The following is a 26,860-nucleotide window of genomic DNA, read 5'->3' as shown; positions in this document are numbered from 1 at the left end:
CCATTTGGGAGAAGACATGGGTGTGGCCCTCCGAGGGAAGGACAACCGGGGTATCCACTTAGGAGGGAGAAGGGGAGGGACCCCAGGCCATTGTCCAGTCAGCCAGTGACCCTGGCCGAAGCCTCCAGACAAAGGGGAAGGATGGACAAGTCGTCTGGGTGGTGTCAGGGTGATGAGTCAGGGTTTTGGGGATTGATGGACACACAGGTACTGACTGGACAACCTGGGATGAACCAAAAGGGCACAGGGAGGTACAGAGGGACAAACCATTTTGAACATACATACAGTGGAACCTAAAAACACAACCCCACACTTTTAAAATTAAAATTGTTGCTGTTACTGTTCATTTTCTCGTCACATTACTGTTTCCAGTAAATTGTTCTCTCTGACTTTTGTTTCTCTCTATGGGGAAGGGGTGAAAAGAAGGTGTAAGGCTGTAAAAGGCTGCATTTCTATCTGGTTTAAAAGCATGACACCTTTTTAAATATAGGATCAATGCTTTCCTTTTTCCAGTCACTGGGACTTCACCTGACCACCATTTTCAAATAGGATGGAGAATGGCTTGGCAACTACATCAACCCTCAGCACCTTGGGATGCATCTAATTGGGCTCCATGTATTTGTGCCTATTTAGTTCCATCAGGTGGTCTCAAACCTGCTCTTTGCTGACAGGTGTGACGTTGTCTCCCAGTCTTCACCTGGAAGTTCAGCAACTTGGGAGAGGCAGAAAGTCCAATGGCCAGTGGAGTCTGAGGCAAGGTCATGCATGGGTTCAGGTCTCTTCAGGAGAATGACTTACAGGGAAACTATTAAACAGACAGGCTTACTGATAACACCTGCAAACAATCAATTCTTTGCGTCTCTTCAATATTTGCCTTCATTATGTTTTTAAAGATCCTTCAGCAGCCTGGAACATAATAAAAGCAGTTGAGGCCTGTCTTAGATTCAATCTAGGACTTGAAAAATACCATCAACTACAATTTGGAAAATTGGAATTACAGACTCTGGACATTTAAAACTATGGTGCACATTAAGGAGGAAATATAAGTTTTGGAATTTGGTTGTCATGTGCCTCATAATCAGTGTCTGTCCCAAAGGCTGTTGCTAGTTTGAGTTATCCAGTGTGACTTTTGTCACAAGTTTGTGATTAGGCAGTTAGAATATTTTCTTGGGAAATCACTGAGTATTGAATTCCATCTTTTATTCTAAATGGCATCTTCTTAGACTTGAGATGTCAGAGAAACATCTGAAGCAAGCAGAGCATGAGGCACACAAACGAAGCCATCTGACTAAGAATGGGGATCTGCTATTCAGCTATGGCTCCATCTCAGGAACAGTGTTTCTTCCTCCGGTGATGCTGAGGGGGGCACTCACTACACCTTTGTGAACAAGGGCACTAGATCTATGTTAGCTGTGAACTAGTGTAACCCTGACCCTTCTCAGGACCCTCCCTGAGCAGCTGCAATTCAGCACAGGCTTCCCATGTGTTTCTACTTTTCCAGTATAAATTCAAATACACTCTTCCTTGGTTAACACCATTGTTAGAGGTAAAAGTGATCTAGCCAAATTAATAATTAATAAAAAAAAAGTTCTTATTCAGCGATCAAAATTTGGTCTAAGACAGTCGCAATCAAAAGGACAGTGCTGAGCCCAGGATTGGCGCTGGGTGAGACACAGGTCCGATTGCTACAGCACAGGGTCTCCTATGTTCACCATGACTGTCCTGTTCAAGTGGTTTTAATACAGTTTATTCTGCCTGTGTCAGTTCTCTGCGATCACGCTTTTCTTCCTTTCAGAGTCCCACATATTCATGGAGTTTCTTTTCTCTACATTGAGTTGAACAAAACCATGTCTGGAGAGCGATGTATGTGCATGATTGAATTGCTGGAACTTGACATTGAGATGTATCTTTCCAATGGCTCCAGCTATCTCAATCTTAGATATTTATCAAGTCGATCATCACCAGTTCCTCGGATCACTCAGTGGTGGTTTTGACATATGTGAGGCAATCCCCTAACTCTGGCTCGCATGCTTAAAACTTTATACAAATATTTCTCAGCAATATAACATGTTTTATATATATATATATATGTGTATATATATATCTTTGTATGCATGAATTGTCCATATCACACATAACACCATGGTGGGCTTAGCCTCTAGGGGCATTAGGCATGGACACAGCAGCTTTCTGCTCAGCCAAAGCAGACAGGCAACACACATGCTTTCACACCACGAAGCATGAAGGGTCAGGATGCTGGAAATGCTGAAGTCAGGGTGTGGGGGAAGATCCCAAGGTACCAGGATGGCAGCATGCCCACCCTAATTTCTCAAATCAATTTTCTTTATGGCCACTGGAGAAGGCAAGTGCAGAGAGCCCAGATAACTTTTCAGAAGACTATTTTGACACTGCTCTTGCCACCACTTACACCAGGACATCTTATCTTCAGGAAGATGACACAGTAGTCACTGTGAAAGAGATGTCATGCTGGAAATGCAGTGGTGGGGAGTATCAGCATGTCAGAGCCGTACAGGAAAGAAATATGGTCAGTAATGAAAATCCTGCAATGACACAGACAAGCAACACCAGCCTCACCGACAAATTGGGACCAGCTCCAGCTCCCTGCCCCTAAATCTTTACTCTGGGGCCAAGCAGAGGCATAGCAGCAACATACCACCTGGAATAATGCAGGCACCTTGCACCACTCAGGGTAGATGGCACCAAATATTCCCAGCCAATTTATACCCTGTGCTCCTGCACTGGAAATTTAAGAAACCAGCAATGCTGCATTTTCCACCTCTGCCAGAAACAGCACATTACAGTGAGCTGAACTGGACAATCCTCTGCAACTTGCCCTTGAAGACGGGTTTGCCAGTGTAAGCAGAGGGATCATTGCAGAGAATCCCCTCAGCACCAAAAAGCCCTTTAGCTCCACTGAGGCTTCCAAAAGTCTCTAAAAGATGGAATAGGCTTCTCTAGGGGAGGAGCTGCAGGGTTAGACAGCACAGCTTTTTGCATTCCTGTCTGCAACTAAGAGTGGGGGAAGTGTTTGTAACTATGACTGATTCTCCAGCAAAAATACCTTGATCTCTGCAGTTCAGTAAATATCACAAATACCCGCATTGTGACATGCTTTGCATATCAGTGCCCATAGCAGCAGCACTCCTTGCTCCCATTGCCACACATGGACAGGGGTGTCGCTTCCCATATTGGACGTGAACAATGGTCTGTTTTCTTGTGCATCATGTTTGCTGGGTGCCATCTCAGATTAAAGGAAGGTGAGTTACCCTTTTTCCAAGCTAAGTGCTCATATGCAAACTAGAAATGAGAAAGTGCTAGGGGGGACAACAGAAGTTTTCAGATGTGAGATTTATGCATGGGAGGCAACTGTTTCTGTACAAGAAAAAGTTTTATGAATTATGAAAACACGAATTTTGATGTAAAGAAAACCTAAAGGGAAGACTTTTGCTGCTCCTTTTTAATAAAAAAAAAGAAAAAAAGAGAAAAAAGAAAAAAAAAAAAAAAAAGCTTTCAGGACTTTTAAAGTTTGATGTAAATGCACTCAAAATGTACTATCAGCCTCCTTCCTCAGCTTTGCCAAACAACCTTACACAGACTTTCACAGCAACATTGTCAAATCCAGTATCAGTATCCAGTAGTCAAACTTTTCATGTTTCAAAGCAAAATAAGTGAGCATTTTCTACAAAGATTATTCTGATTATTGTTGCCATTCTGCTGATGAGATACATCAGTTTCCAAGCAGATCAGAGCCACAACAAGCGTGTTTATGACAGCCAGCCCATGCTACTGATACTTGTTTATTTCTAGAGCTAGAAAGGAAATGTTTCAAGTGGAAAATTAGGCATCTAGGATGCAGGGCAGTCGTGGACCTTCCTCAGGTACTGCTCTTCTCTGCAAAGCAGCATTACTGACTGCCTTGTACCTCAGTGGCCTACAATAATTACAAATACAAAACTGCCGAATGATTGAGCCATTCCTTCCTTGCTAATAGTGTGATGCTGATGAAGGTAGGAAGGCTGCAAACAATATGGCCACAATAGTGAAGGTAGGCTATGAAAAGTGCAGAGTAATGTGGCAGATAGCTTTACTGACTTTCACTCACAGTCAGGTCTGTGGTAACTGGTTCCTCCACAATGACAGAGAAGCAGTTGTGTGTAAAATCTCACTATGAGAAGCCAGTGTCCACAAAGGAGGCAGAGAAATCCTGCAACTTTATTCAAATAAAAAAAGGAGAGTCCACTGGGACATATCCCCATGGGTTCTCTTGAAATTTTGGAGGACGCAGCCTCTCTTTTTTATCCCAAACTCCTGGCCGCATGTCTGAAGTACTAGGAAGGTACAGCCCTCCCGAACTGCCTATTGCATATTCCCTCTTCGAAGTGTCATTTTACCCCAAAGTTCAGAAGTTCAGGCTTGTGCAGAGTCCCCAACTTGTCTGTTTCAGGAGTTGGGCTGTCTGGGCTCTAGTAACAAACCTGCTGCTTGAAGTTAGGGGAGACATTAAGACCCATTTCAAAGACTTCAACCCATGGAAAAAAGATATTAGCACACATTTTTCCTATCAAGGCCTCCTGGCTTGTGTTTGTGTCCTGCCGCAGCAGCCTGGCAGAAGCCCAGACTCTACTGCCCGGCATTTCCCTGAGCCTTACGAGTGGCTGCTCCAGCCGTGCTCCTCTCCCCAGAGCAGCAGGGGCCAACCCGAACCCCGCTGCCTGAGCCCGGACCCCCTCAACCCGAACCCCGCTGCCTGAGCCCGGACCCCCTCAACCCGAACCCCGCTGCCTGAGCCCGGACCCCTCAACCCGAACCCCACTGCCTGCAGCCCGGACCCCTCAACCCGAACCCCGCTGCCTGCAGCCGGACCCCTCGGCCCGGCCCTGGGCAGCGGCCCCGTGCTGGCGGTGGGACAGGGCCTCGTTCGCTGCGGCCAGCGGGAGTCACGGGCACCAAGAAGGAACAAGAAACGAGCTGTGGATGTGATGCTTGTGGCTAACCCCTCCTGTCCAAAGGCTTTCTTTCCATCTTCAAAAGCTCGGTGCCTGGCGTTTCTCAGCAGTTGGAAGTGGGCAGAGCCTGTCATTCGACCTAAGCAGGCAGAACTTGTTTCCTGAGACAGTCTAACTTCCTCCTCCCCGCGAGACCTCCACAAGCTTTACTCCAGGTCTACAATTTGAAGGTATGGTGAGCACCCTGTAAAGGTAATGCTCTGCTCAATTTTGCATGGAGACTTTGTTAATCACACAGGAGATCCCAAAAATGGGCAGGATTCCCGATCCAGGGAATCATTAAAGATGTTAGGGGACTTGAAAGGTCATAAAAAATACTCTTTCTTATTTCTGGTTTTCAGAGATTTAGTGCACTTCCCACCACCACAGTCAGAGGGGAAGAGGTATCACTAATATAATTTGTCCTTACAAATTTTACATTAATCCAGGTTTTGTGAACAGGCGTTCATACAGTTCTGAGCTTCAAGAAGCAGCTTTGCTCTTGGGTTGTAAAGGAGCTGAACCTGCGTAAGGCAATATATTGGCTATGTCACTGCTTTCTATCAATCTTTTACATATTCTCTGCCAGCTATGCAAACTATATATTTTAACAAGAACTCAGTATGTAATTTTTTTGTGCTAGATGCCTGGTTGGTTAGACTGAGCAAGAACAACTTCTTTAAAATTCATTATCTTTTCTGACACCACATTTTGAATTATTTGACTTGGAAAGGGCTAACAGACTTCCCCATCAAGTGGTTTTTGAGACAATGTTTTAAACATGTGGATGAAACATATATGCATATAAAACCTTATCCAAGGGAAGCATATAATGGAATTGAAGCCTTACTAAATAACCTTGTTACTGCATACTAAATAAGATCCCTCAGAGATCACGTCTTTCCTCAGGGTCGTTCCCCTTCTTGGCAGTGCCTAAGAATGTTTCCATTACAAGGTGGACGACTGGCCTCCCCCCACACCCGCTGGGATAGCATTTCCTTTTCTCTGCTGTGATCAGAGGTAGTGGATGCCTTGTGGCCATTAGCAAGTGAGAAGCTCCATGGTATAGGAGTGTTAAGGGAAACAGTCTGAATAATACTGTATGTTATTATTAACTGTATGTTAATAATTAATACTTTATTTGCAGTTTTTGTATAATTTAATTGCATAGCATTACAAGGGAATCAGCAACAGTGCATTCACAGTGTGTAGCATAGTTGCCAGGATTTACAGCTGTGTAATTCCCATGGGATTCATTCCTATTGGTTAGTACTGGCTGTACACTGGTGACCTGAGTGACATTGTAGCACATTCACTCGCACATACATTCTGCACATACACTCACATGCTTTTCTCACCTCTTCACAGGGGACTAAACGAACCTGCTGTGAGCACAGCTGCAGATTAGAGGTAAGAGTGTGTTTGTGTGTGGAAAAGCTCCAGAAGGGGGCAAATAAGTCAAAGTGAGAGCACGCAAAGGTTTTCAGACCATCAGCCGGGATTCCTGAATTCTTGAAAGGCTGGCATTCATTAGTCACTTTATCATTCTTGTCTTTAAGTAAGAAGAGCCTGTAAGTTTGACTAATTTTACACAACGTAGCAGGGTTTGAGTTAACCTGGGATGAGGCGATGTCCAGAGCTGATCACTTAGCAGAGGTGCAAGGAGTTCAAGCATCAGGGAACAGCTTTCTTGTGCTCAGCATGGCCAGAGCTGAAGGAGAGGTCTGTTCTGTTGGTCCATGCTGGAGCCTCACCCTTCATGTTGCACTGCACTGACTGTTAGCAGTGCTAAAAAAATATTTCAAAGCAGAGCAAAGTGTGCAAAATGCTGTTCCAGAGGCACTTCTTATCACAGTGCTAAAAGAGGGCTGAGCAGATAGTGCAGGCATCCTGGCAAATGTGCACAATTCATGGGACCAAAGCAGAGCAGCAGCCTGGCAAGCAGACAAACACACTGCTGGTTTGCTTCCCAAGTTCTTCAGCATGGTGTGCTGTGATGAAGAAGAGTGGAATTTTCCATCTGGTTAATCAGACTTTGAGTGCCATCCTACCGTCTCCCCACCATAGCTGCTTGCAGATGCTCATTTAGCTGCAGGCTATGAACAGTGAGATTTCTCAGGGGCTTCTCCTAGGTCAGGAACAATCACTGGAAAAGTAGATCAGAGAGCTCACAGAGGAGGTGGCCTGATAAGCTGGGAACGTGCCTTCCCTTTGGCTCAGTTTCTGTAATGAGCTGTGAGATAGCTTGTGTTGCCTCTGTTGACAGTTTGCAGCCAGCACAGCACCGCTCCAAGCTTTTCTGAGCAAGGACTTGAGCCCCACATACTTGCCTGAGCTCAGCCTAACACCTACAGGCATCTGGGGCCACCTCATGACCCATATGCTTTATGACCTATGAGAGGGGATGGGGAGAAAACTCCCTGTGTGGGAATTTGGAAAGGATGCTTGGTTGGAGGCAGGAGTGATCCCACATACTGTGACTGCCTATACATGACTGTGTTGTGTGCTGGCACAGGACAGACAGCTTGGAGCACCCTTCCCATCTATGGAGACCTTCCGAATCACAGCCCAGTACTGTCTGTGCATGCTGCCTGCATGGGCCAGGGAGATCCAGGCACCAGATCTGTGCAGTCTCAGTGGGTAAAGTGTGCTCAACAAACCCTTCTGTAGCACCAAATGGGGCAAACCAGTTCCTGAGACACCAGCTCCGGAGAACTGTTTCAAGAGATGGTCATGCTTCCCCCTGTAATACTTCAAAGATGTAGCAGAAGAGGCAAAGCTTATGAAGCTGAACCTGTTCAGCTGTTTATTTGAAAGCTGGTTTATTGACTTCAGACTGCATTAATATGTTAATATATTAATATATAAAAGAGTGATTTGTCAGAAATCTTGCTGACAGGACAAGATACAAAGATAGGCATATAGCTACATATGCCTTTGGTATAAGATACCATTTGACCACAAAAGCAGTTTGGCAAGGAGATGCATGTAGAGTTGCCTGCAATATGAAAGAGGAGATCCTGTATCTTTCTGATACAGCTTCCAGGAGATACAGCTTTCCACAGTGGGAAAGATTTGGAGATTCCTGATGGATATGGGAACCTTTGAGTTCTCCACTTGGGGTCTTACAGCAAGGTTCTACCCCAAGGTGAACAGATGTTTTGTCAAAATTAGGAGCCTAAGAAACATCACAGAAGAGTGGCATTAATGGAGTGAAATAAAGTCTCTGAAGAACAGGGAGTTAGAGTGTGTTTTTTCTAGACAAAACTTGAGAGAATGAAATACAAAATCCATAAGGAATGGTTGAAAGCAGATGGTTTTCGGGGATTCTGCAATTCAGTGAAGGAAAGCAAATGGGGTAGATTTCCTCTAGAGCAGTCTGCATTTTCTGAAGTCTTCTGGATTTTAATTCTTCTTCCAGAAAGCCATTCGATAACAGGATGGACTCCCTTTTATTGAATGGAAACCAAATTGCAAAATCAAGCCCCAGAAGTCAACATAATGCTTCAGTCTGTTGTTCAAGATCTCACTTGGAAGGAGGGGAAGAGGAACTATGTGAATCCATGCTGAGGAAAGTTATTTGAGGGAGCATCTGGAAAAAACTTGGAGGTGCTGCTGTCTCAGTGACAGCTGCGGGATCATTCACCTTGACTAAGACTTTCATACCACAAAACTCATTTGCATTGTGTCTAAGACTGCCTGCAGGTGCTCTATGCATCAGTGTTTGCCTATCTGTGGTGATTAAGCTACAGCTTCTTGGTGTGTCAATGTCAGCATTACCATTAGCATTAGTAGCTTCAGTTCAGCTCCTCTACAGCAGCAGCTGACTGCTTCTTAGTGATTGTGCATCATTTCCAGGGTCAGGTAGACCCAGGCTTATATAATTTGCCTGAAACTGTGGTGAATTCATGACCACCAGAAGATAGTAATGCAGGTTCTAAAATTTCTTTAAAATAGTATATTCTACTTAAAAGAAAATTAATTAACACAGGGCTATTCCTGTCCTGAAAAAGGAGGTCAGATGAGATGATCACACTTGGTCCCTTTTGTCCTTGTAATACATATACAAATACACAGCATTGGGTGCTGTTGGAGAAGAGCACAATGCCAATGGTAATACAATATGGAGAATGGCAAAGAAAATGGGCCAAGTTAAATCTGGACAAATATATCATCAGAGCAGCAGAAGTGAAGCCTTTCCATCCTGTTTTCCCAGCTCAGAGAAGGCAGACACCCCATAGCAGTATCAGACCAAGCCACTTGAAGCAAGAGAAAGGCTTTGTGACATCCTCTGGTTTGTACAACTTATTAATAGAGGATGGCCAAATGAAAGTCACATGCTGTTGTTGCAAAACCATGCAAGCTATTCCCCTGAAATAATTAATTGCTAGTTCAGACATTTCAGTCTATTGGCATGGAACAGGGGGTATATGAAGGTGCTCTATTGCAGAGTCTTAGCCACGGAAACAAACCATGCTCAGAATAAATAATAATTGTGTCCACTACTGTTCAGAAGACTTCTGCTGCTACTGCCAGTGATTGTTTGTTTCTTTTTTTTCATTGCCTGGCTACATAAAAAATGCTTTCATAGCTCCTCTCAAGACAGCTGTTCTTCCAGTTTTGGCCTTCCTACTACCATGGTTGTCCTATGGGATAACATCACTCTATACTGAAGATTCTTGGGTTACCAGGGATCTTCTATTATAAGTCAAGCCAGAAACTGTTCCAGAGTGATTGCTTCCAGCACAATATCCTTTGCTTCGTAAGAACCCAACTCTTATTCTTGGGTGGGATTCCCTTCTCCATAACTATTCTTTGTTACCTCATCATCACCCACCTGTGCTGGCAGGGAGGCTTGGGAGTTAGGGAAGAGCAGCAAGAAAGTGCTGCTGTGGAGGGAACAGAGGAATGAAAAGACAAAGTGAGAAAAACTACAAAGGTTAATAACCCAAGCTCACTAGAGATAAGTCTGGGGGCACTGTGCCGATGTTAGAGAGATGGTGTGCTAGTGAGGTCCTTCAGTCTGTAATCTCCATGCTTGGGGAAGGGATGGAAATTGAGGTGGCAGCAAAGAAGCAAGGCTTATTGATGGGTTAGAAACCATGGAATCATCTGAGAATGGTCACATAGGAATTAGGGCTCCTCCCTCCAGAAAGCTGGTGGGATCAACAGGCCAACTGACATGCACCTACACCAATACCCACAGCATGGACAACAAACAGGAGGAGCTGGAAGCTGTGGTGCAGCTGAAAAACTACGGCATAGTTGCCATCACAGAGGCATGGTGGGATAATTCACATGACTGGAGTGCTGCAATGGTGGCTGTAGACTTCTCAGAAGGGACAGGCAAGAAAGGAGACTGCCTCAAACTTAATGATGGCATTTGATACCAGAAGACTTTTGCTTTTTATATATATTTCATATATTCATAGTTTTGTAGACTATTGTTGTATTGTATAGTTATATAGTTTCTTAGTTTACTTCAGTACTTTTCCAGTACTCTGTTAAAACAGACACATTCCTGGAATCCTATTCTAATCTTACTTCTTCAGTGAACCAACGCCATTCTTCTGCTTTTATATGTATGTAGACATAAACAATGTGGGGCTAGAACCAAGAGGGCAGGCTTCAGTAGGAGGCTAAACCAAGGGGGGAATTACTTCATTAACTGTACTTCTAACTGGGGGTTCTTGTCAACTATGTTAATATGCTAAACTTATAAATGTGTCATAGCCCTATATCATGTGCATTTCGGTGTACATTCTGCTGTGCATTTTGGGCTGAAAAAGGTGTCTCAATGATAAGGTTGAATGCTTATGTTTATGGTTAAGGGGGAATGTCAATGACTGTCACAGACTGACCAACCAGGAAGAAGAGGCAGACAATACATTCTATAAGCAGCTGGAAAAACCCCCACAATCACTGGTACTTGTTCTTGTGTGTGTCTTCAACTTACCAAATGTCTGCTGGAAATACAACACAGTGGAAAGAATATGAGGTTCCTGGAGTGCATGGAAGAGAACTGCCTGACACAGCTGGAAAGTGAGACAACCAGGGAAGATGCCCTGCTGGGCTTGCAGTTTGTGAGCAGAGATGGACTGGTGGGGGATGTGACAGCAGAGGCCATCTGGACACAGCGATGATTAAGTGACAGAGTTTTTGATACTGGAGAAATAAGTTAGGAGGACAGCAGAACTGCCACCCTGGAGTTCTGCAGAGCAGACTTGGGTCTGTTTAGGAGACTGATTGAGAGTCCCTTGGGAAGCAGCCCTGAGAGGCGAAGGGGTCCAGGACAGCTGAAGATTCTTCAAGAAGGAAATCTCCAAGGCACAAGAACAGGCTGTCCCCGTGTGCTGAATGATGAGCTGGTGAGGCTAAAAAAAAAGCGACTGGCCTGGCTAAACAGAAAATTTGGCTGGAACTCAGGGAGGAGAAGAGCATTTATCACCTCTGGAAAAGGGGACAGGGAACTCAGGAGGACTATGAGGATGTTGGGAGGTTAGGCAGGGAGAAAGTTAGAAGGGCCAAAGCCCTGATAGAAATGAATCTGTCCCATGCTGTAAAAGATAACAAAAAGTGTTTCTATAGATACATCAGCAACAGGGAGGCCGAGGAGAATCTCCATCCCTTATTGGATGTGGTGAGAAGCATTGCCACAAAAGATGAGGAAGAGGCTGAACTACTTAATGCCTTCTTTGCCTAAATCTTTAATAGCAAGAACAGTTGTCCTTGGGGTAGCCTGAACTAGAAGACAGAGATGGGGAGCAGAATCAAGACTCTACAATCCAAGAGTGAATGGCCAGTAACCTGCTATGCCACTTAGACTAGCACAAGTCCAAGGGTACAGCAGGAGGTGGTGAAAGAGCTCACCAAGTCACATGTTTTACCAGCAGTTCCTAGTCAGCCAGAGAGGTCCTAGGCCACGGGAAGTCAGCAAATATGAGGCACACATATAAGAAGGATTGGAAGGAGGATCCAGTGAACTACAGGTAAGTCAATGCCAGAGAAGGTCACAAAGCTGATCATCTTAAGCTGTCACATGTCATGTATAGGACAACCACAGGATCGGGTTCAGCCAGCATGGGTTTATGAAAGGCAAGTCCTGCTTGACCTGCTTCTATGGCAAGGTGACCTGTATAGTGGATGAGGGAAAAGCTGTGCATGTTGTACACCTCAACCTTAGTAAAGCTTTTGACACTGGTTCCCACTGTATTCTGGAGAAACTGTCTGCTCATGACTTGGACAGGTGTGCTCTTTATGGGTAAAAGCTGTCTGGACATCTGAACAAGAGAGTGGAGGTGAATGGAACCACATCCAGCTGGGACCAGTGGTGTTCCACAGGGCTTAGTTTTAGGCTCAATACTGTTTAAGGTTTTCGTCAAAGATCTGGACAAGGGGATGGATCAAGGACACCCTCAGTCATTTCCCAGAGGACACCAAGCTGGGTGGGATGTTGATTTGCTGGAGGGCAGGAATGCTCTGCAGAGGCAATTTGACAGGTTGAATCAATGGGCCAAGGCCAGCAAGGCAAAGGGCTGGGCCCTGCCCTTGGATCACAAGAGCCCCATGGTTTGGAGCAGAGTGGCTGGAAAGCTGCCAGTGGAGAAGGGCCTGGTGGTCCTGGTCAACAGCAGCTGAACATGAGCCCAGGTGTGCCCAGGTGGCCAAGAAGGCCAATGGCACCTGGCCTGTACCAGCTACAATGTGGCCAGCAGGACCAGGTCAGTGACTGTCCCCTGTGCTGGGCACTGCTGAGGCATTTCAAACCCTGGGTTCAGTTTTAGGCCCTTCATGACAAGAAAGTCACTGAAGGGCTAGAGCATGTCCAGAGAAGGGAACAGAGCTGGGGAAGGGTCTGGAGCACAAGACTGATAAGGAGCACTGAGGGAGTAGGCCAGGCTCAGCCTGGAGAAAAGGAGGCTCAGGGTGATCTCACCACTCTCTACATCACCCTCACAGGAAAGTGGAGCCACATAGGGGTTGGGCTGTCTTCCTGGGGAACAAGGGACAGGATAGTAGCAAATGGCCTCAAGCTGCACCAGGTGAGGTTTAGACTGGAAAAATTTCTTCACTGGATGGTCTGTCCAGCCCTGGCACTACCCAAGGCAGTGGTGGAGTCTCCATCCCTGCAGGGATTTAAAGACCATGTGGATGTGGCACTTGGGGGCATGGTTTAGTAGTGGGCTTCGCAGTGCTGGGGGAATGGCTGAACTTGATCTCAGAGGGATTTTTCAAACTGAACAATACCGTGCAGACCATGGCAAAAAAAAAACACCTAAGGTTTGATCCTCACTATTTGAAAGCATGACTCAGAAGGAATGGAGTGAGATCAGACAAGGCACGAGATGAAGGGATAAATTCAGATGGCATTCATGTCACTCTATTGTGGGTATTCAGGTAACATGCTGGTCTGAAATGCCTCTTCCTGGGCGGATAGCAGTTTTCAGAAATAACGGTCTGGAGAAAGGGACAGTTTTCGTATGTACATTGCTTTCCTATGTACACTGCATGTACACAAAAAAAAGTACATAACAAATCACACAAACTCCCAATGCAGAGCTCCTAGGAACTCCTAGGAGTGTGCAACACAGGTTCCTCAGTGCACCTGGAAGAAGCAGGGAGCATGAACTGGGATTCAAAATAGCTAAAATGCCTCAGTCACACACACTCAGCACAGCCAAGAAGAAAATGAGGGCACTTTAGAAAGACAGAAACTTCAGAAATTCACAAAACTTTGTTTCATTCATCAGTTGAAATTACCCAGACAAAATTTGGGGGCAACAATTTTTGTCACTGGATATACAGTTTTTTAGCTTCACTGTATTTGTTTTGTTGTCCCATCAGAAATTCTAACCACATGTCCTGGCAGGTGCTGTCAGTGAGAACAACATCACATGCTCTGTCTCTTTTAGCCCTCTGGGGCCTGTTCTCCTTGGCCCTTGCTCCTCACTCCAGGCTGCGTCCAGGAAAATGCACCATAGCAGCATGACTACATGGGGACACTGCCGAGCATCATGAGACCTTGAAGTCTATAAAAAATGAGGTAAAAAAGTTATGAGAGGCACCCACATGAAGAAAAGCTACAGCTCAGCTAGGAGTAGATTTACATCAGTCTGATTCAAACCAAAACATTTCTTTACATTTCTGAATTTTTTATGAGCTTCATGTATGGTAAGAATTGAAATTTTGACTTTTTATTTAAAAATAGGGCAAAAATAGATGTTGAGGGATTAGCATTTCCCATAGGAAGGAAAATCCATTATTTGAGTAGCTCTGTGTAACATGAAGGAAGTTCATTTGCAGAAAGTCTGCTAACTTGTAATGAAGGTCACAGCTGCATAATTGGACTCCGTTCCCAGGGCCAGTGAGCAATGCAGGAGAAAGAATTAATACCAACCCCCAAATTAAGGTTACTGTAACAAGGAGAACAAAACTATAGAATTGCAAAATCTAGGGAAGGGAGGGCTGAAGGATTGCTTAACACTCAAAGAAATCACATCTTTCCTCATGACAATTAGCAGCAGGGAATATCCCAGTGGCTTTTTACACTCCAGCAAAAAGTATCCATGTCCTAGGACAGGTCTAGGTAAGAATGGTCCATATCCATCCTCCCAGTCACCACATGTTCAGTTGACAGGGCTGTCACATTTACCTGCCATTCACTACATTATGGTCCTGAAGGTTTTTTTTCCAGCAGTTCAGAAAAATCAAGCACTTTCAAAAGACTGATATGCAAAGTGCTTGCTGGAAGCAAGGAAAGACATGGGACAGTGGATGCAACCATCTACTTGTGTTTTGTATCCTAGCCTTGCAGCTTCAATGCCTCCTCCAGGTTGTGTGTCCAAACTGAACACTCTAACTGCATTCTAACAGAGACTCCCATGGGAGATTTACCTTATTACATTATGAGTCAACTCTTAGCCTGTTTATAGGTGTTTTGCTTTTTAAAGACCCAATAGAAATCAGTCTTTCTTAAAAAGTAGTGATGATAAAAGGAGGGGTTGTTCTGCTGGACCTGCAAACCTCTCCTTTAGACACAGAAGCCCTTAGTCAAAATTTGTCTCAAGAATCATTTGCCCAGAACTTGTTTGGGATCTGGGTCTTTCCAATTTGGGCAGAGATACTGATGCTATTTGGATTTATACCTTTTATTATCTTGTATATATTTTCTGTATTCTTTACACATATATTTGTAGCTTTGTAGTCTATTATAGTAACTTAGTTTCAATCTTTTCCTAGGCAGAAAGTTAAAAACAAATTCCAGGGCCCTATGCTGTTTTGGTTCTCCTTAGAAACTGAGGTTGAAACCAGCTCTTCAAGATATATTTTTATAAACAGGGCCTGGTCCTTATCTGAGGGAGGAGGATTTAGAAGGTGCTAGAGCTAGGGGGCATTACTTCATGGAGTGTACTTCTAATTGGGGGGGGGGGGGGGTCGTCTTGTCAGATATGTTAATTTGCAGAATCTGTAAAAATGATACACAGGTTACACGGGGCAACCATCTTCAGTGTTTGTCACCTGACAGACTGCACCTAAGGATCCTTACATAAAGGTACCCCTTTTTATTATCCTGTGTTTGGTTCGTATTTCTACGACTAGAGAAAAAGCATCAATACAGACCGAGGACGTATCTAAGGATGGAAAGGGTGCAAAACTGCCCTGTCCTAATGTAACATTTTTTGTCTACTTGTGGAATTAGCATAAATAATTTCAAAAGGTACTTAGTGGAGAAAATTTCCAGGGGGCTGATTTAGGAAAGCTGTTTCCCATCAAGCCATTTCTTTATCTTCAAGCAGCTGTGCAAGGATAGCATCAGAACACCCTCTGGAAGGTGGCTCCATGACAAGAGGTGCAGTTTTCATGTCTTTTCTCATTGCCTCTCACAAGGTGACATTATGAGTTTCCTTTTTACCCACTGTTGAAAACTTAGAGCATCATGTGGCCTCTGATGTGGATGATCAAGTGTGCCCAGCACTCCTAGAATGAGGAGAGACTTGGGGGAGTTAGCTGACCATAGGGTTTGTTCCCCAAGGATTGCTCTACCCTGGAAAGACTGCCTAGGCATCAGGCAGCTCCATCCTGAGGGAGCAGAGCTCTTCATCTCCTCCTTCAGGCTGCTGCTCTGCATCCTGTTTAATAACTCAAAGTTGCCTGGAAATTGTCACAGGTACAAGTCAAAATATGGAAAAAGTTGCCAAAGGAGAAGGTTTAAGGCACTTGTCACTGCAAGTTTATGGCTTAAAAAGGCCTGTGGGTGCTAACCAGGCATTAAAAACCAGGGTAGGAATTAGCAGAGATTCTAGGAGCCAAGCTGAACTTCAGGCACAGGAGGTGGGAAGGACAACCATTCACTGTTAGCTAAACACTGCTGCCTGAGGTGGAATCAGGCCATAGAACAGCATTTGAGGGGTGGCCAAGTGCGCGGCTGCTCTGCCACTCTATGGGTAGCACCAGAAATGCACTAGTCCCACATAGGAGTGCTCTGCTACACGTCATCAGCCCCCAGCAGTGTCAACAGTGCTGTCAGGGGCCCTTCTGTAAGAGCAGCTTCTGGCCAAGCTACGTGAGAAGCAGGGGCATGAGGAATAGGAGATGTCCTTTCTCTGAGACTGCCCCAGCAATGGCAGATGTGAACCATAAGAAGAAGCAAAGAAGATCAACTATGTACCAGGTTGGGCCACCACAATCAGTCTCCCTTTACATCTGCGGCTGGACTGGCTCTCAGCCACAATTCTGCAGGGTTTTGGTGTGTGGTACAGGCAGAGAACACCTATTCCCCAAAACCAGAAATATTAATTTTGGAATAAAATTATTTTCTTGGGTAGCCCATTCCAATATGTGTTTTTCTGGAAAGATGACTGAAACCTTGCAGGGCACAGTGCTTGAATTTATAGTCCCCACTTTACACTTGCATGACCTGAGATGTTGATGAACTTTCAATAAGAAGATTAGGGTCATTAGTGCCATGTGAGCCATGGAATTGTGTGAAGACCAAGCAATTTATTGGGTTCAGAGAGTGTGTCCTTGTCTCTTAAGGCAGCGATGGCTTGTGTCTGGAGCAAGTTTAAACAAGGAGAATGACAAACACAGTCATGACTCCAAATGGCTCATTGAACAAAGTCACATCTAATCACCATCCTGATTTATGGTTGCACTGAATGATTTTGAAGTTCTTTTCAAACCTTAACAATTCTATGATCAATGTCTGAAAAAGCTATTTGGTGCTGGGAGTTGCTCTCTGTAACCTGGGCTGAAGAGGACCAGTTCCCCTCTTCCTACAGAGCTCATGAGAACACAGGATTTGGGGGGATTTAATTTCCAGCATCATCTGTAAAATGAACATGGTACTTTGCCTTTGACCTATGCCTGACTAGATGAGTTCAAACTCTGTGGCAAGCTCCAGCTGCAGACTCAACATATTAGCCTTGGTATGCCAAAGCCAGAGCACACAGCAAAACCCTGACAGTGTGGCCACCTGAACTGAGGAGAAGCTACTTTCATTAAACAACTACCTCCATTGTAAGTCACATATCTGGCAGGGCTAGAAACAGAGGTTGTAATTTTGATGCTGTGGCTTGGCTTTTGGATATAATTTTTCACTCTGCCACATTCAGAGGCCAGAGTGGGCTGTGTGGTGTTCACACCTGTAACCTGATTTGTGGTTTTGACATAGTGCATTGATCAAAATTTTGAAATGTGATACTTTTATCTAAGAAACTGCATCAGGAATCAATATTTAAGAAACCAGTGAGCAGTGGAAGTTTTGCCTGCTTCCTTGGAAGCAGAGTCTGTTTCCTTGACAGACTGTACAGCTACTGTATTTCCTTTGCATGCTCAGTGAATGGATTCCTCCATAAGATATGCCTAATACATCGAAGAGAAGCTGCAGCAGTTTGGCTGAGGCACAGACACATGTCTATCCCCTAAAGCTGATCTGTACAAACCACAGGCGTGTCTGGACCTCAGAGGTCCTGTGCACACAGACTGGACCTGTGAAGGACCTGCCTGTCTAGTACTCAGCTGTTGCTACTGGATTGACCGATGCATGCAGCCTCCCTTGTGGAAGGAGCCCTTGCAAGGGGCAGGACTGGAACGGGGATGAGATTTGATTCTCATTTAACAGCTGCCCTGCTCTCTGCTACTGCTAGCTCTCCTTGAAGCTTGTGTGAGGAGGTGGAAGAAAGTGCTAACCCACCGGTACTGTGAAGCCCAGTAAGAGCTCTATGCAACCTCCTGATGACAGGTGCTTTCTGTGCTCTGGTCTGGTGCAATCATCAAAGATTTTTTCTGTCTCCTCCTACATGCCACTCCCCCACCCCTTTCTGCCATGTATCCTGAGCATATACAGTCTTCCTTTTCTCTCTCAGGAGGTATTGCTCAGAGCTCTCTGCTAACACTGTACTTTTCTAGGGAGAAAATCCTTCTTCCTGCCTTTGAAAGAATTAAAGAACGAAACAGCGCAGAATAATACCCCAAGACAAAAACTGCTTGCTTCCCTCTGTGCTTGGCAACCTGCACTGGTTCCAGGTGAGTTGTTTTATCAGTGAATCTGAATGCATGAATAAGAGTGATGCCAGTACCAGGGGCTGAAGCAGGGCAGGAGATTTCCTTGGGCATGTGCATGAGAGAGGCAGGGATAGCTCTCATTGCTTTAGGACAGGGAGCTGTCCAGGGAGCTGACAGGGAGCCCAGTGTGGGGTGCTCTAAAAATGGGACTCTATGTCTTGGGGTGGGGTTAAATGCCTGGTGGGAAGCTTGAGCGAGACAACCTTATCACAGGACCTTGGCATGAGTAGGGAGCATTGTGGAAGGTGGCACTTGTCCTTCCAGTATTGTACTTAGGCCCCAAACCCACTGCTCCGCTGGTGATCACTGTCGTAGAGCTCAGCTGGGCTGGAATTCCTGCCTATTGCAGATTACTCTCCCTTTAGCTGGTGCTCTCTCAAAGAGATGGGTCAGTGGCTGGGCCCTGAATAGATCTGCTCTCCTCCTGGGTCCATTGTTGTGGTAGGAGTTGTTTGGGAGGTAGCTGTCTGACAGGTATCAAGAAACAGAAATGCCCTACTAAGCATAAAGCACTTCCAGGGTCTGCTGTAACAAAACAAAGATGGCTGAGTTCAGTTTGTAAATGGAAATTTTGAACATTGGTTGCACTGCTTTCAGCTTGTATTTCCCTTCCCAAGGGCAAGCTATGGGCCAGGCTGCAAAGGATCTAATAGCATGAGGGGTGAGGATGACTTCAGCCAAGGGGAGTCTATGAACCCTGTGAGGATAGAGAACCTGGTCCTCAGGACTGAAAAAAAACCAAAAACAGCCCAGGCAATAGGACAGTAACTGAGATTTAATGATTTAATGCTCCTGATCACAGGTACTGAGCTACTGATGGGGGGATGTCAGGTGGGAGTGGAGACATCTATTCCTCCTTTGCCATCTTTGCAAAGACAGTCCCCACAAAGAACCTGTTTTACTCAGCTGGCAGTAGGGGGACTGTAGCTTCCCACTCTGGAGTGCCCATGGTCTGCTCAAAAGCAAGTAGAATCTAAGAGCTGCTAACAGCACCTTTCAGACCACTGAGCAGAGTTACATGCCACTTCCTCATAAGCACTGAGCCTCCCCTCCCACCATGTAAGGATGGGCTATTTAACTCCTCTCCTTGGTGACCCAGCACCAAAAGTCCACCTCAGAAAGACTGGCACAGATTTTTCAGGGACCCTTACCTTGCCTTTCCATATCTGCCTAGCTGTGCATAATTCTTTCCAACACCTCTCCTTCTGCAGAGATTTCTCCTTCTACTACTTTGGGTGCTTCCTTGCTGCCACCTGCAGAGATGTCCCTCACTGAAAATTCTGTTGGTTTTGGTGTTGAACATAAAGCAGAGTTTCCTTGGAGACAAGAAAAACAAGTGCTGGTTATTTCACAGACTGTCCGGCTTTCAGCAATGAAAATTTTAAAAAAAGGTTGCATTAGCAGAGGGAAGAGGGAGCCTGGGTCAGCTGTTATTGAGGGGGACACCTGACATGCTTGTTCAGTGTCATCCTTTTAGCAGCATGGCTTGACCAAGTGCCACGTGCCATGCCCGTGGCAGGGTGTGATGGTACACACTGTACCAAACACTGCTGTCTTGGGATTATGTTGCCTCTCTTCCACCAGCCCCTGGAGGCTGGTAAACCTGGGAGAGGGTTTGCAATGGGCATTTCTATTTTGGCTGAGTTCTGCCAGTCCCAGGAGTAAAACTGGCTAATTAGATTAATCCTTTTTTGTGTTTTTCTACACAGACATTAGCAATAGTGGGACAATGGTGTAAAGCAGCCGCATGTCAGTCATTGTTTCCCGTCCATCTGTTCTGAGTACTGATAACTAGGCCTGTCCCAGCCAAGTACCTGAACCCTCTGAAGAATGGAGCTCTCCTCTGCTGTGCTGAACATGCAGATTTTTGCCTCTCTTGGGACAGGTTATTTGATCATCAGCTGATATCTCTTGGAAACATTAGTAATCAGAAAGCTGTATCAACATGTTGTATGAGGGCAGAGAAAGCAGGCATGAGATGGCAGCTGTGCTCTGCCTCATGAGATAGTGGAGCACAGGGCAAGAAGGCAGACACAGTCTTCATGTGAAATTTTTGTTATTTTTTCCAATCCCACACACCATGGTAAGAGTGCCCTGTAATGCCATGTCCTGCCAGTGGTCAGGGCCTTCTCTGTTCCCAGAGGAGTATCTCACAGTGGATCCATTTAATTGATGGCTCCCCCTCTGCTGGGTCACCCCTGGGTCCTCACAATCTGTCCAACAGTCACAAATGGCATTTGGCTGTTTCAATGAGGTAGCATTTTCTTGTTTGTCTTTCAGTGCAGTGCAGAACTGTTGTGCAGGGGTCAGAGGGTGAGAGAAGAGTGGAGAACCAACCATGTCCCTGTGCTAATTATAAATGTAAATCATCTCCAGGACACTGCCATGGACAGGATGTGTCAGTGCTGTCTAAAGTCCCGTAAAGCTTTGTCTCACAGCACATCAGCAGAAGGAAGGTCACAGTATTGCTGAAGTTGGCAGGGACCCCTAAACATCATCTAGTGCAATCCCTCTGCCCAAAACAGAGTCAGCCACAGTTGGTTGCTCAGGGCTGTGTACAGACAGCTTTTGAATATCTCCAAGAATGGAGAACATCCTGCTAGCCTCTTTGGGCAATCTGCCCCAGTGTTCAGTCTGTCTTGCAGCAACAAAGACTCTCTTTATGCTTAAGAAGAATTTCCTGGTACTTCAATTCATGTCTGCCACCTCTCATGGTCACTGTGCAACACTGAGAAAGGTCTGGCACTGAATTCTTCACACCCTCCACGCTGGTGTACATTAATAAGACCTACCCTAAGCCGTCTCTCCTCCAGGCTGAGCAGTCCCAAATCTCCCAGTCTTTCCTCATGGGTGATGCCCCAGTCACATCATCATCTCTACAGTCCTTCAGTGGACTCTCTTCCCTGTATCCATACTGGGAAACCCAGACCTGGATGCAGCATGCTATCTGTGGCCTCACCAGTGCTGAGTCAGAGGGGAGGGATCACCTCTCTCAACCTGCTAGCACAAGCACAGCAGAGTTTCTGGGCTCTAGTGCTGGTCCCACCTGGTATGTCGTGGGAGTTCTGTGGTCCCAGGGATGATGTACCAGATGCAGGTCTTAAGAAACTGTTATTAGGGGCTTGATGTTGAGTTTTATCTGAACCATGTAAAGTAGTCAGATATATTTCTTCATCTACCACAGCCTTGCTCTGACCATTACCTGGACAAAGCCAGGCCAGAAACCTCTGCAGCCCACCCCATGCTCAGAACACTTGCTTCTCTGTGACCTCGGAGTTGTTGCATGTCTCTGGAATGAGGGCAGAGCTGCATACAGGCATGAAGTAGATTTATTTCCCTACATGTAATTTCTCATCTTGTCACGAAGCAGTGTTAAGGCATGAGAAGCTCATGTGAAACAGAGAATAATCCCCTTTAGTTCCAAACAGTCAAACAGCTTCTCTGCAGGCAGCAGAACTGTCTATTCTCCCTGGCAGAAACTCAATGTATCACTGCTACACAGAACTGACCTCCTCTGCCAGCACCACTGCCCTGACCTCTTGAGAGATGTTTTCCACGTGGAACTCTGCCCTCTCTGCAGATCTACATGCTGTGTGGATCTGCATATGCAGGTGCAATCTATGTCCTCCAGCTCGGCCCAGATCTTGCCTCCAGATGCAGCCCTGGTGCCACCACACTGGGCTCTGCACTGTCACTGCCCAGTGACCGGCACCACACCCATGGGGCTCTGCAGGGCTACCCCAGCACCGTGGAACAGGCAGACTGAGAGTCTACCTGCCTGCCCAGTGGACAGACTGAATTAATGACCAGTGCATTACTGAGGAAAATCTGCCCTTCACCTCTGCTGATAGTCTGAAACATGCACGACTCAGGAGGAGCTTGCTTGTGAGCTCCCATGGATGCAAACTGTCTTAATACAGACAGTGCAAAACTTTGCAGTCATGAAGAAAAACAAATAAATACTTGCAGCCTGTGTCTTGATGTTTGAATAACTGAATGCAGGAACATTTCAGTGATGACAGTCAAATATCTTTATAACAGACAAATTTGGCTGGGTTTTTTCTGAAGCTGAGCCTGCACAACAAAGAAAGTAAGTAACTGAAAACTCACAGCAGCTTTCCTAGAATCTGCGTTAAATGCAAAATTCCTTCAGCAAGCAATTTGAAATTTGTCCAAATAATTTCTTTTCTTTTCTGTTGTGATGTAGCAATATTTAAGATATGTATAGGGGTTTCTAAATACAAGTTTCAAGCATTTAATGTCGGAATGTGAAAGCTTGTATCATTCCACAAGTGAGATTCATGTCTTGGCATCTTCCCTTTATCAAGACAATGTCTGAGATTACACTCACTCTAAATTTCAAACACAGCATTGTACCAACTATTAGGAGGAAAATGAACTCTGTCCCAGCTACTTCTCATCCTCTCAGGGATGGAATATTTTCTTCTTTGTCCCCTAATGTCTCCCAAATAATTCCTAGTTCTTTCTTCTGTCAGTCTGTGCTTTTCTGTGATCTTTCCAGTTTCTTTGTGAGTAAACTCACAAAGAAACTGGAATTAAGAGTTTTTCTTTCTGTGTTTACTGCTTTTCATTTAAGCATAAAGCAGATCATTCTTCCTGTCAGTTTTGAGCAGATGAACAGCTCAGCGCTCTACACACTTTCTTTTTGGACCTCACAACTGAAATCTCTGTTGACATCCTGTCACCACAAGTGATGATGAAAAGGGGATCTCCCTTTTCATTCCCTTTCATATCCATTGCTTTAAATACATAATCCTTTACAAAAGTTTTTTAAAACCCTGACTGATCTGACACTGAAGCCATGTCCTTACTGATGTGGGTTTTCCTTCAACTAGATGCATTTGAACATTGTTTTTTACTTCTCCTGCTTTCCCTAGTTCTTCATTTAAACAAGCTCGTCTTTTCTCTGGGAGAGAGGTATGGCCAAAATGTGGGGGGCTGTGTCTTTACGGAGCCTGTAGTAAAAGATTTCATTCAAGATACTATTTCAAGAAGTTTCTCTGGTGTGTAGAATATTTTACTCTCAGATTTTGAGTGTGGAACTTTGTGGGACCAAAATTATACAATTTGTGAGAAGGGGATGCAAACCTGCCCTGATGCTCCCACATTTGGTCCTCCAGCACTGAGTGTGCCATGGCTATCTCCAATCTACCTTCCACCAAAATTTTAATACCTTCTCTCTTGAAAACATGCTCACAGGAAGATGCCGCACACTGGATGCTTTGCTGATGTTGGCTTTTCTGATGTTGACCACTTTAACAGAGACAAAAGATAAAGAGGACAGATGTTCTTCAATGTTTAGTACAAGTTGGAACAGATGCATCTCAGTTGATCCAGACCTTCCCTGTTTTCTAGCTCTTTTTAAGTGCTTAAACTCTATTGTACTCCTCCCCTCATGTTGGAAATCTCATTGGGTAGATGGGGAGATAACCACAGAAAAATGTGCAAAGAGCAGGAAAAAATGTAATGCAGAAACCTTCCTTCCCATTTTTCACTTTCACCAACATCGGATTGATACCGCTAAAATAGCTAAAATTCCTCTGTTTATGTGAAACCTCACTCCCAGGAACTAGGCATTTGTTCTGCAACACTGATCTTTCTTGCAAAATATATTGTGCTCCCTGCTCAAACCTTGAAGTTACCTCCAAAAATACTCTCTCAAATAGTGTTTCTGGCAGAGTGGAGACTGGTGAAGCAGCCACAGATAGAACAACCTTCACCGAGAGAGCAAAACCACCTTCTTCCTCACAAGAAGGAAAATCCAAGCTATTGACAAGAGAATTTTTGTGACTTTACTGCAGCAGTCTGAGAACTTCCTGCTCATGCAATAGAGAACATTTACACAATTCCAGACCAGTGACGCAGAGAGAATGTGCTGTGGAGAGGGCTGCTCTGTTGCAAAATATGCAGAGAGAGAAAGGGAGCAAGTCAGCAAGAGGGCGGGGACATCAAAGTAGCAAGATCCGCTGATGAGTTCCTTCTGTGCAATAACTTTTGCTCTAAGAAGGCAGCTGAACACATGGTCCAACATGGACTCTAATGATTAATCCTGTACTTTCTCATATCAAAATAGAAATCTCATTTTGCTTGGACAAACTACATTTTCCAGTGCACGTAGATGGGGAGACATCTGGAGAAAAAATTGGGTGAGTCCTTTTATATCTGTGGGTTCTGCTCCCACCTTCCCTGTACAGGAAACTTGTGCCATTGCTGTGGTATGGTCCAGCTCTAGGAAAGGCAAGGTTTGCATGAGGGGGAGCCCACTTCTCCCTATTCAACATGGGTCTCCTCTCAGCATATGAGTCATATGGGTCACCACAGCATATGAGAAGTTTGGTTTGCGTGTAGAAAGTCTGTGGTGGGTGATTGTAGAGTAATTAATGTGACTTTGACTTCACTAAACTGTTTGGAGCTTTCTATGTCAAAGTAACACAATACTTCACAGTACCAATGTGTGCTGCATTATTTGATGAAGAGTGAGTGGTTTGGGAGTAAGAAGAGTGTCTGGGGTTTGAAAGTTTCTCTTCTTTTGGAAACTATTGCCTCGGGTAGTCGTCTGCTCTACTGTAGGAAGCCACATGGCATCCCTGCTGACTGGGAATCATGCCAGTGTTATTCTAATCCACCAGAAAGGTGTAAGGAAAGACACAAAGACTGGTGAGTCTAACCTCAGTTTCTAGAAAAATTATGGAGAAAGTCCTGTTGCGGCTGGAATTGCTGCTAGTAAAGTCCAGGGTAAAGAAGCAGAAAGGGCCTTTGCATGGTATCCACAGATGGTCAACTCCCAGGCACACACACATGGAGGGTCCAGGTTTTTTCTATCCCGAGGTGCCAGGGCTTCCCCTGGTCTCCAAGGTCCAGTCAGGGAATAGGGAGGGAGTGGCTCAGGGACACAGGAACTGACATAGGAACAGGGGAAGGAGCCAATGGGGTTTTATTGGCTTTTCGAGGAAAGCTTCTTGTGTCTCCCCAGTTCGGGGGATGCCCCCCAGGGTCTCCACAAGGTCCTACTGAATACTACTGAAAAGCATTTGAAGAATAATGCAATCTTCAACATGGGTTTGCAGAGAAAAAGTCCTCTCTAACCAGTTTGATTTCTTTCTAGGATGAGGTCACAGCCCAGGTTGATAAAGAGAAGGTGATGCATGCAGTTTTCCTGGCTTTTAGTGCGACTTTTGATACTGTCCCTCACAGCATCCTTCTGGACAGCTGTCCAGCTGTGTGAGGGCCAAGTTGATGGTGTGCAGTGTGAAGAGTCGGCTGGTTGGCAGGGCTTGAATGGTTGTAGTGAACGGCACTGGTGAATGGTCACTGGTGAATGGTCACTGGTGGTGTTCTTGGGGCTTAACACTGGGGCCAGTACTGTTCGGTATTTTTATCCATGATCCAAAAGCAGGAATTGAATATCCCATTAGCAAACTTGCTGACAAGTTTGGGAGGTGCCACTGACTTTCCTGAGGAACAAGAGACTTCAAAGGAAATTTTTGATTAATTGGAGCATTGGGCTATCTCAGGCATGAAATGGAAGTAGTCCAGGTGCTATTTTCTGCGGCTGGGAGAGAGTAACACTGAGTACAAGTCTAAACTGGGAGAGGAGTGGCTGAAGAGCAGAAAGGGACCTGGGGCTGCAGATTGGCCACAAGCTCAAGAGGAATGAGCAGTGTGCCCAGGCAGCTGAGAGGGCAAATTGCATGCTGGAGACATCACACATAGAATGACCAGCAGGTCCAGAGAGGGGATTATCCCATAGTAGTCAGCATTGCTCAGCCTCACATGGAACACTGTGTGCAGGTCCTAATGTGGGTCTCAGATTCAGTCAAAGAGAGAAACAGAAAGTTTCTAGCCAGGCAGAAGCTTGGGAAAGAGCTGGAGAAGAATGTAAATAATTCTTTATCTCTCTTGTTATTCACATTGTTTATAGTTAAGTTCTATCACTGTGCATCAAGTACTTTGCACCAATGCTGTGGGTTGTTTTCATTTCAGGACCAATGGAGTTGGTCCTCACGAAGCTCTGTATAAAAGAACGGTGTATTTTGAATAAATCGGAGTTTTATTCTCAGCAGCTTTCTGAGTCAGAGTCTTCTCATTCCCCTCCTGCCTCGACAGAGACACCCTAACATTGAAAAAGGATGTGAAGGTCCTCAAACATGTCCAGAGGAGGGGAATGGAGGGTGAACTTTCTAGTGAAGAGCTGGAAGGCATGTCCTACAAGGAGCAGCTGAGTGCTCTGGACTTGTCTCCTTCAGAGAAATGGAGGCTAGGAAGCA

The 26,860-nt window shown here is 45.2% G+C and overlaps 1 protein-coding gene across 8 annotated transcripts in view; it reads left to right on the top strand.

The window, feature by feature from the left end:
- Positions 1–4,870: 4,870 nt before the first annotated feature.
- SLC1A6 (solute carrier family 1 member 6) overlaps positions 4,871–26,860 on the top strand; it is a 38,598-nt gene continuing 16,608 nt past the window's right edge. The window contains exons 1-4 of one of the 8 annotated variants that reach the window (XM_072919426.1): positions 4,875–5,197; positions 6,375–6,416; positions 18,417–18,533; positions 24,667–24,739. The gene's annotated coding sequence lies outside the window, so the exon portion shown is untranslated. Of the gene's footprint in view, positions 5,198–6,374; positions 6,417–11,646; positions 11,996–18,416; positions 18,534–24,666; positions 24,740–26,860 lie in introns of those variants that run through there. The other 7 variants (XM_072919431.1, XM_072919427.1, XM_072919425.1 and 4 more) reach the window with 7 other exon arrangements.

The sequence above is a fragment of the Taeniopygia guttata genome, chromosome 28, assembly GCF_048771995.1.
Source record: "Taeniopygia guttata chromosome 28, bTaeGut7.mat, whole genome shotgun sequence".
NCBI classification, from domain to species: domain Eukaryota; kingdom Metazoa; phylum Chordata; class Aves; order Passeriformes; family Estrildidae; genus Taeniopygia; species Taeniopygia guttata.
This window is presented reverse-complemented; position numbering and strand designations above follow the sequence as displayed.